Raw genomic sequence first — 9,851 nt, forward strand, 5'->3', positions numbered from 1 at the left:
GATAGCTTTAATTTATATTCCATTATATCTAACCCTAAAATATATTTTATATGAAAATAAAGAAGAGCCAGGTAAAATTGTAAATTGACTTATTCTTGTTACATGTACTGACTGTCTGTGTGCATACATCTACTGATGCTTCTGGACACATCATCAGTGATGTTCCTGGAATCATCGGGTGTTTTGGGTCTTTCAACATCATACACCCTTCTCCAGGTGACCCAGCCGGGGCTGATCAGACCCCAGCTTGTGTCCAGATGGCTAGCTACACAAGACTCCATTGGATCCCCTCTCTTGAGCCACAGACATCTTGAGGCCCTCTCTGCCGCATCGGTGGTACTGCGGATGGCTCTCCTCTTCCTCTCTCCCTCGATGCCCAAATTGCTGAAGGCTCTGGCTAAGGAACGGGCTGCGAATCCCCTACAACCAACTTCCACTGGGAGACACCTCGCTCTCAATCCAGCCCATTGGCAGTTGCTGACCAGTCCTGCGTACTTAGAGAGCTTCCTTTCAAAGGCCTCTTCCAAGTGATCTTCCCATGGGACTGTCAGCTCCAGCATCACCACCTGCTTCGTAGACTCAGACACAAGGACAATGTCTGGTCGCAGGGTGGTGGCTGCGATATGGTCAGGGAACCTCAGCTGCCTTTCGAGGTCCACCAAAAGCTGCCAGTCTTTTGCAGAGGTCAGGATACCAGCCGATGTTCTCTTGGTGGGTATTGGCTGCTCCCCAATGGTCTGCTTGGAGGGTCAGGACCGCTTCGCCCACTCCACTCCTGCGCTGATGGCTTCAGCGATGGTCTTCAGGACCTGATCATGCCTCCTTCGGTACCATCCCTCACCAAGTGCCCTTGTGCAGCCGCTGAGGATGTGCTCCAGGATTCCTCACTTGGAGCACAATGGGCAAGCAGATGACTCTGCTTTGCCCCATATGTGCAGGTTTGATGGGCTTGGAAGCACATCGTACACTGCCTGGATGAGAAATTGGATGCAGTGTGGCTCGGCTTTCCAAAGCTCAGCCCAGGTCACTTTCCTCTCCACTGCATTCTCCCATCTTGACCAAGCTCCCTGTTGATTCATTCCTACCGCCTTGCAGGTTCTCGTCTCCTCCACTGCTGCTCTCACCTCCTCCTGAACTAGGCGGCACCTTTCCTTCCCTCTGATGGTGTCCACTTGGGGAGTTGGAAAGGATCCTAGCCCAGCTCGGCCTCGTGTGACCACTCCCACCGGCCTCCTGTGACGCATCCTTTCCTCTGCTTCCTGTACAGCTTCCTCTGCCCTCCACTTCCTGCCGGTCCTCACTTGGATCCCTGCTCGAGCCACCTTCGGGTCACTTGAGTCCCTGTTCTGTACCACTTCCCTGGCTCTTGTTACCTTGAATTCGTCCACCAGGGATCTGAAGGAAAGTTGCAGTTTATTGTGGTGTCCATTGCGATGCTGCTCAGGCTTTTTGGCAGCCCCAGCCATCTCCTGAGGGGCTTACTGACCCTCCTCTCTAATGTTTCGACTGTCGAGATCAGAACTGCATAGACGAGGAGGGGCCACAGGATTCTGGGAAGAATGCCATGCTGATGCACCCAGGCTTTGAACTTCCCAGGTAGGCCAGACTTGTCCACAGATTTCAGCCAGCTTGATGCAAGTCACCTGAATGGATGTCGTGTCCCTTAGAGAGCTGTCAAAAACCTTACCTAAGCTCTTGACTGGCTTTTCTGGGATGGTTGGGAATGCTGTGTCTGCGATGCTGAACTGGAACTTGTTCTCCACCTTAACTGTCCTCAGCACCATTGATCTTGATTTGGCTGGTTTGAAACGCATCCGGGCCCACTCCACCAGCTTTTCGAGCCCCTGCAGAATCCGCCGGCAGCCTGGGACTGATTCTGTGGTGACTGTGAGGTCATCCATGAATGCCCTGATGGCTGGTTGCCGTTGAGCGGAATTCATTCTGGGCCCTCTGCACTCTGGTTTAGCTGACTTAGTGAGCATGTTCATGGCTAGGGAGAACAGTGTCACTGAGATAGTGCACCCTGTGATGATGCCAATCTCCACCTTGTGCCAGCTTGATGTAATTGCTCCTGAAGATACCCTCATCCTGAAGTTGCTGTAATAATCAGCGATAAGGTCTCTGATTCTGCTGGGGACTCGATACTTGGTCAGTGTGAGCTGCACCAGCTTGTGCGGAATGGAGCCATGTGCACTTGCCAGGTCGAGCCACAGCTCTGACAGGTTGCCCTTGTTCTCTCTGGCCTCCCTGATGAGGTGCGTCACCACACCGGTGTGCTCCAGACAGCCCGGCATCCCTGAAATGCCACCTTTCTGGACTGATTCAAAATTCAAAAAGCTTTATTGTCATTCTAACCGTACATCAGCTCTGCAGGGCAGAATGAGACATCATTTCCCAGGAGCAGTGTAATCATAACATAACAAACGCAACACTAAATAATAAACTTAACAATAAGTAGTAAAACACAACAGCCACATGTCAGTCAAAAACAAGTTATAAGTGTCCAGTGCAAGTTAAAAGTGTCCAAAGCAGACTTAGTTGGAGAACTAGGGAAAACAGAACAGAACATGGCTAGGGAGAACAGTGTCACTGAGATAGTGCACCCTGTGATGATGCCAATCTCCACCTTGTGCCAGCTTGATGTAATTGCTCCTGAAGATACCCTCATCCTGAAGTTGCTGTAATAATCAGCAATAAGGTCTATTTTATGATAAAATCATATATGATAAATCAGCTATTTAGCAGTCTAACTGCCTGTGGGAGTAAGCTGTTTAGTAGCCTGATGTATCAATATAGGTGTTCTTTGCTAGGTAGGTGCGCAGACTATTGGAAACAGTGCTGAAGAAGATCTTCGCCTCAACACACAGCAGGGAGATGATACAGAATTGGTCTAGCTGGGTGGCATTTTCCACACCCCTTCAGCCACTCTCCACTGACCTAGGATCTTGCCCCTTCTCCAGAAGACTCACAGAATCTTCCACAGACACAACAGGAGCTTGGGGCAGTTCTTGTACACTTTGTATGAGGTGCAGCTTGGTCCTGGAGCTGAGCTTGCCCTTGCTTTGCGGACAACCTCTCTTACTTCCTTTAGCTGCAGCTCTGACATGTTGAACTGCACATCCAGTTCAGGGGGGTCCATCAGGATGTTGCACTCTCCAATCTCCTGCTCTCTTTCAGGGTCACTGTATACCTTCTTCAGGTGTTGGTCTGTCTTCCTGCGAACAGGCCAATTTCCCACTGCGCTTCTGCCCCAGCAACTCCTTGGTGAACTTGAAGGGGTTCGCGATAAAAGCAGCACATTTAGAGGCCCTTTCACAACGCTGTCTCCAGTGCCCCTCTGCCCGGCGGAGAACCCTGATCTTCTTTTGTAGTATGCACGTCAGCTGAGCCAAGCCGATGTGCTCCTCCTCTCCTGCCTCCTTGTACTGGGACTTCAGCGCTTTCATCTCCTGCCTAATGTTGTGGATCCTCAATGCTGTTTGGTTCTTTGAGTAAGGTGTTCTGGACCCTTTCTTCTCCTCTTCTCCGAACCGTTCAGCTGTGATGCTGACCATGATTGTTGTCATGGCTTGCAACTTCCTATCGACCCCTCCCTTCGCCGTCGCCTCCAGAATTTGGCTGACATCTTCATCAAACTGTTTCCACAGCGATGTCACGTTAGCTGCAGGCCATTTGATCTGCCTCCTGTTAGAATTAACGTTAGAGGGATCAGTTTGCAACACTTGGAGGTTCCGGGCACTATGGCGTGATTCTGGGCCTGGCACCTCCTTCGTCTCACCAGGTTGAACACCTGCGCGTTGTGCTGCTCCTGCTCCTGCCAGACACTCCATCCTCGCTTGATGGATATTCAAGCTGCGATCGTTCTTGCAGATTTTGCCACATGCGCATTGCTTGCTCATAGTCATTTGTCCATTGCCTGGGTTTGTTGCCGTCGTGTCCGTCTGACTGGGGTGCTCATCCTCCCCACCTCTCGGGCACCCCTGGGGGTATCTTTCCCTTAGAATCATAGTAGCTCTTGCGGGGGTCCTCCTTTCAGATTGGGTTGCCAGCCCGTTCTGGCCTGGTTGCCGTCTCTCCGAGCTGTCACTGACTCTCCAGTCATAAACCACTCTTTTTGTGGTTGTCACCCAGTCTTTCCTAGCTAAGACTGAATAAGATTCAGTGAAAAACTTTGCCGTTCATATAGATAATTTCATCTTGTCAGTCCGTCGAGGTAGTATAAAGAAAAAGCAATAACAGAGTGTAGAGTAGTGTTGCAATTACAGAGAAGTTGCAGTGCAGGCAGACGAGAATGTACAATGCCGTGATAAGGTAAACTGTGAGGTCAGGAGTCTATACCTTCATACCAGAGGTCTATTTAGTATTCTTATAACACTGAGCCTGTTGTTATCTTCTGCCCAAAGGGAGGAGGGAGGAGAGAGAATGTCCATGGTGTATGGGATCTGACAGTGGACCATACTTCAGTGAAGTCATATAGTAATGAAATTAGGCCCTTTGGCCTATCTTGTCCATGCTATCCTTGTGTTACCTACACCGACTCTATTTGAATGCACTGTTTCTGCATCACTCCTCAGTGACCTCACCCTCTTCAAATTTCGTCATCCACTTCCAGTCGCCCTGCTCTAGGCTACTTACTGTTGCACATTTATTGGCCAGTTGCTTCTTCAGTCAGCCTGTCCTTGCTCCTGGTTCATCCTACACGGCTTGTGTACACACCCTACACATCCTACACACCCTTCCAGGTCTGCTTGAGCTGCAACCCATCTGCTTGCTCATTTTCATGATAGTAATGACACAAAATGGAGCTGGTATCCATCTCAAAAAAAGGTGAGAGCAACGTTCTAGTGGAAAAGATAAAGTGAGTGTCAGTAAGATGTTAAACATAAAAGAACTAATAAGAAGGGAGGAGAGGTCTGGTTAAAGTAACAGATAGGAAAAGTACTTAAAATCTAAATTAACTTTAATTTTAATAAATATTAATATTTATATTTGGGGCCTTTCTCTCTGCAGAGAAGGCAGATAAGAGGTGATAATAGAAGTGTACATAATGATCATGGGAGACATAGATTGAGCGGACTGCCAGAGATTTATTTCCAGAGTGGAAATGGCTAATATGTAGAAGCATAAATTTAAGGTGATCGGAGGAAAGTATAGGAGGGATGTCAGAATTAATTTTTTTACACACTGAGAGTGGTGAGTACATGGAAAACACTGCCGGGGTGATGGTAGAGGCAGACACAGTTGGGACATTTAAGAAACTTTTAAATTGGTACATGGATAATAGAAAAAAATTACAGTCAGTTAAAAGTTTAGCACAATAGAATAGGTGAAGGGTCTATACTGTGCTGTAATGTTCTACGCGTATGTTCTATATTTAGAGGAACCCAAGAGCTTTTCCTTTCTTACCAATGTAATAGGCAGATTATTACAGTGATATTTAGGAATAAGGGAAATAGAGATTATCTAAACAATAGTTGGTCAGTCAGAAAAAATTTAACAATGAATATACATGGCGACTTTCAAAATAAGAGATTGAGTGGTAACTTAAAGGAGATCTTTAAAATTGCATAAGATATTGAGTACAAATTCATGAAGGAGTGAAAAAGAAAGGCCTGCTTGTGGGACAGAATAAAATCCAACAGCAATAATACAAATTGAATAGGAAATGCAGGAAAATAAAACATTGTTATCCCAAGGTGGTAAAGATATAGAATTTGCTTTTGTAGAAAGTGTTTGGAGCATAAAGGACTTTAAGGGAAATCTAAAAAAAACACATAAGGAGAAGGTAAAGGAGGAATGGTGACGGTGTTAGATGAGGCAAGATGGAAAGAGGCTCAATCTGAGCATCACGCCAGCATGGTATAATGAGAATGGAAACAGAACAGTAGCATTTGTGGTTGTACAACAGAATTAGTAATCCAGTGCCCTGAGTTCAAATTCCCAGCACGGCAACTGGAAATCTGAATCTAGGTAATTAAAAATCTGTATTTAAAAAATTGAGTAACAAGAGTCATGGAACAGCTGGATTGTTGTAAAATTACTTCTGGTTCACTAACATCCTTTTGAGAATTAAATCTTTTATCCTTACCTAGTTTGGCCCATATCTATCTCCATACTTGTAGTGCTGTGGTTGATTCATAAGCTCCTGCATAAGTCACCTAGTTCAAGAGCAATTAAAGAGGCACAATAACTATTAATCTTCCCAGTGAAATTTAATCCTGTGAATAAATAAAAGGGATGGATTGTTCGAGCTGAATGTCTGTGGCTGAGATATTAATTCTATCTAATCTACTTAACTTTGGTAATATCACACTTTGAGAAGACTGAAGAGTTCTGCTTCCTAAATCATTGAAGGCACTAGAGAAAGTGGAGAAAGATTTGTCAGGATGATTCTGGAAATGAGTAATTATACCTAACAGGGAAGATTAGTCAGAATGGGGCTCATTTCTTATCAAATTTTTATTGGACTCACTTTGAAGGGTTCTACAACTTACTGCACTCACTTTCAAGGACTCTACAACTCATGTTCTCAGTTTTATTTATTTATTTGTTTATTGGCTCTAATGAGCCCAAGCGGATCCAAAAACCAGACGCCACCATTGCTAATGCTGGTTCCTACGACCCCAGATGCCTTCAGACTGCAAATAATGTGGTCTCTAGCACCAGCTGCAGCCTGGACCTTGACTGCCAGTAATTTAGCCCAAGACATTACTCTTCACTGTTGGGCCCCCGTGCTACTCTTCCCTCACCACCACTCTCCAAAACCATGCCTCTCAGGCTCCACAGTCACGTCTTGGGTCCTCAGAGACTCCAACTTCGTCCCACCCCACCTTCTCTGAACAACCCAACCCTCCTCTCTCCTCTAGCACCACCCTCATTCCCCCCCTCCCCAATCCCAGCTCTGATCCTTGCTGTACCTTCACCCTTCCCTTCCCTGAGGCAGAATGTTCTGCCCTCAGAAAGGGCTTTACCTTTGTCCCCCTTCAACTGCACCTCAGTGAGTTCTGTGCCCACCACAACGCTGAGCTCCACTTCCATCACCTCCACCTCTGAGCCATCTCCAAGTGGCATGAATTCCACACCCCACACTGATGACCCCCTCTCCCATCTCCAGCCCTCCTCCTCTTCTTGAATATCTCACTCTGGTTCTCTGCTTGCTCTGGAGCTTTTCATCTTGAACTGCTGATGAGACATCTACTGTCTTGACTTCAGCACTCCCCTCTCCTCCTCAAATATTACCCCTAGAAACACACTGTCCTCCACTCTCTCTGCACCAATCCCAACCTTAACATCAAACCCGCAAACAAAGGGGGTGCTGTCGTATTGTGGTACACTGAACTCTTCCTTGCTGAGGTCAGGTGGCAAATCTCAGACATCTCATACCTACCCCTAGACAAGAAGCTCATGCATGACCATCAGAAAACTGCCTCTGACACCATCACTAACCTCATCCACTACCATCAAACTTACCCCATACTGCTCACTTCTACCTCCTACCCAAGATCCACAAACCTGACTGTCTGGATAGGACTATTGTCTCCGCCTGCTCCTTCCCCTCTGAATTTGTGTCTTCATACCTCGACTCAGTTCTCTTGGTTCAGTCCCTTATCGCCTATATCCATCACACTTCTCATGCTCTTAATTTCCTCAGAAACCCTCAACACCCTGGCCCTGACCACTTCATTTTCGCCATGGATGTTCAGTCCCTATACACTTCTATCCCTTATCATGAAGGTCTTAAAACTCTCTACTTCTTTGTCAATAAAAGAACCAACCCCCTCTAACAAAATCTTCCACAGCTGGCAAAACTAGTCCTTAAGCTCAACAATTTTTCCTTTGGCACCTACATTTTCCAGACTTGAGGAGTAGCCATGGGCACGTGCATGGGCCCCAAAAATACTTACCTCTTTGTTGGCTACATATCCATGTTCTAATCCTTCGCAGTAATGCTCTCCAACTCTTCCTCCACTACACTGAAGACTGCATTGGTGCTGCTTCATGTACTCAGGTTGAGGTCATCAACTTCATCAATTTTGCCTCCAACTTACACTCTGCCCTTACATTCACTTTGTCCATTTCTGATATCTCGCTACACTTTCTTGTTCTCTCTGGAGACAATGTCAACCGACATCTTTCATAAAGCTACTGATTTCTGTGGTTATCTTTAACTATATCTTTTCCCACCTTATCTCTTGTAAAAACGCTATTCCCTTTCTCGGTTCCTTGGCCTCTGCCAGACCTGTTCCCAGGATGTGGCTTTTCTTTACAGGATATCAGAGATGTCTTCCTTCTTCTCAGAACAGGATTTCTCTGCCTCCATTATTGATGCTGCCCTCACCTGTAATTTCCCCATTTCCTGAACATCCACGCTCATAGAGTCAAAGAGTCATAGAGTCATAAAAAATGACAGACCAGAAGCAGGCTCTTTGGCCCATCTAATATGTACTAAACCATTTAAACTGCCTACTCCCATCGATCTGCTCCAAGACCATAGCCCTCCACACACCTACCATCCACATACCTCTCCAAACTTTTCTGAAACATTGAAATCAAACTCAAATGCACCACTTATGCAGGCAGCTCATTCCACACTCTCACAACCCTCTGAGAGAAGAAGCTTCCCCTCATGGACCCCTTAAACTTTTCACCTTTCATCCTTAACCCATAACCTCTAGTTGTAGTCCCACTCAACCTCAGAGAAAAAAGCCTGCTCACATTTACCTATCTATACCCCTCATAATTTTGTATATATATATATATATATATATATATATATATATTAAACTTCCCGTCAATCTTCTATGTTCCAAGGAATAAAGCACTAACCTATTCAATCTTTCCTTCTAACTCAGGTCCTCTAGAGTGGGTACCATCCTTGTAAATTTTCTCTCTACTCTTTCAACCTTAACTACATCTTTCCTATAGGTAGGTGGCCAAAACAGCACACAATACTCCAAATTAGGCCTCACCAACATCTTATACAACTTCAAGTTAACGTTCCATCTCCTGAATTCAGAACTTTGATTTATGAAGACCAACCTTCCAAATGCTTTCTTTACAACACTACCTACCTGTGACATCACTTTCAATGAATTATGAACCAGCATTCCAGATCCCTTTGTTCTACCACACTTCTCACTGCCCTACCACTCACTGTGTACAACCTACCCTGGTTGGTCCTACCAAAGTGCAACACCTCGCACTTGCCTGCATTAAATTCCATCTGCCATTTTTCAGCCCATTTTTCTAGCTGGTCCAGATCCCACTGCGAGCCGTGATAGCCTTCCTCGCTGTCCACTACACCCCAAATTTTGGTGTCATTGGCAAATTAGCTGATCCAGTTAACCATAACATCATCTACATCATTGATATAGATAACAAATAACAATGGACCCAGCACCAATCCCTGCTGCACTCCACTAGTCACAGGCCTCCAGTCAGAGAGGCAACCATCTACTACCACTGTCTGGCTTCTCCCTCAAAACCAATGTCTAATCCAATTTGCTACCTCATCTTGAATGCCGAGTGAAAAAACTTCTTGACCAACCTTCCATGAGGGACCTTAATAAATGCCTTGCTAACGTCCATGTATACAACATCCACTACCTTGCCTTCATCCACATTCCTAGTAACTTCCTCAACAAACCCTGTAAGATTTGTTAGACTTGACTTACCATGTGACTATCCCTAATCAGTCCTTGTCTATCCAAATACTCATATAATCAGTCCCTTAGAATACCTTCCAATAACTTTCCCACTACTGATTTCAGCCTTACCGGCCTTTAATTTCCTTTATTTACTTTCAGAGCCTTTCTTAAACAGCAGAACAACATTAGCTATCCTCAAATCCT

At 45.7% G+C, this 9,851-nt stretch overlaps 1 pseudogene; it reads right to left on the minus strand.

Annotated features, from left to right (window-relative positions):
• Window positions 1–225: 225 nt before the first annotated feature.
• LOC132393659 (uncharacterized) lies at window positions 226–3,875 on the minus strand (annotated as a pseudogene).
• Between the last annotated feature and the right edge of the window lie 5,976 nt (window positions 3,876–9,851).

Source organism: Hypanus sabinus, chromosome 5, assembly GCF_030144855.1.
Source record: "Hypanus sabinus isolate sHypSab1 chromosome 5, sHypSab1.hap1, whole genome shotgun sequence".
Classification (NCBI taxonomy): domain Eukaryota; kingdom Metazoa; phylum Chordata; class Chondrichthyes; order Myliobatiformes; family Dasyatidae; genus Hypanus; species Hypanus sabinus.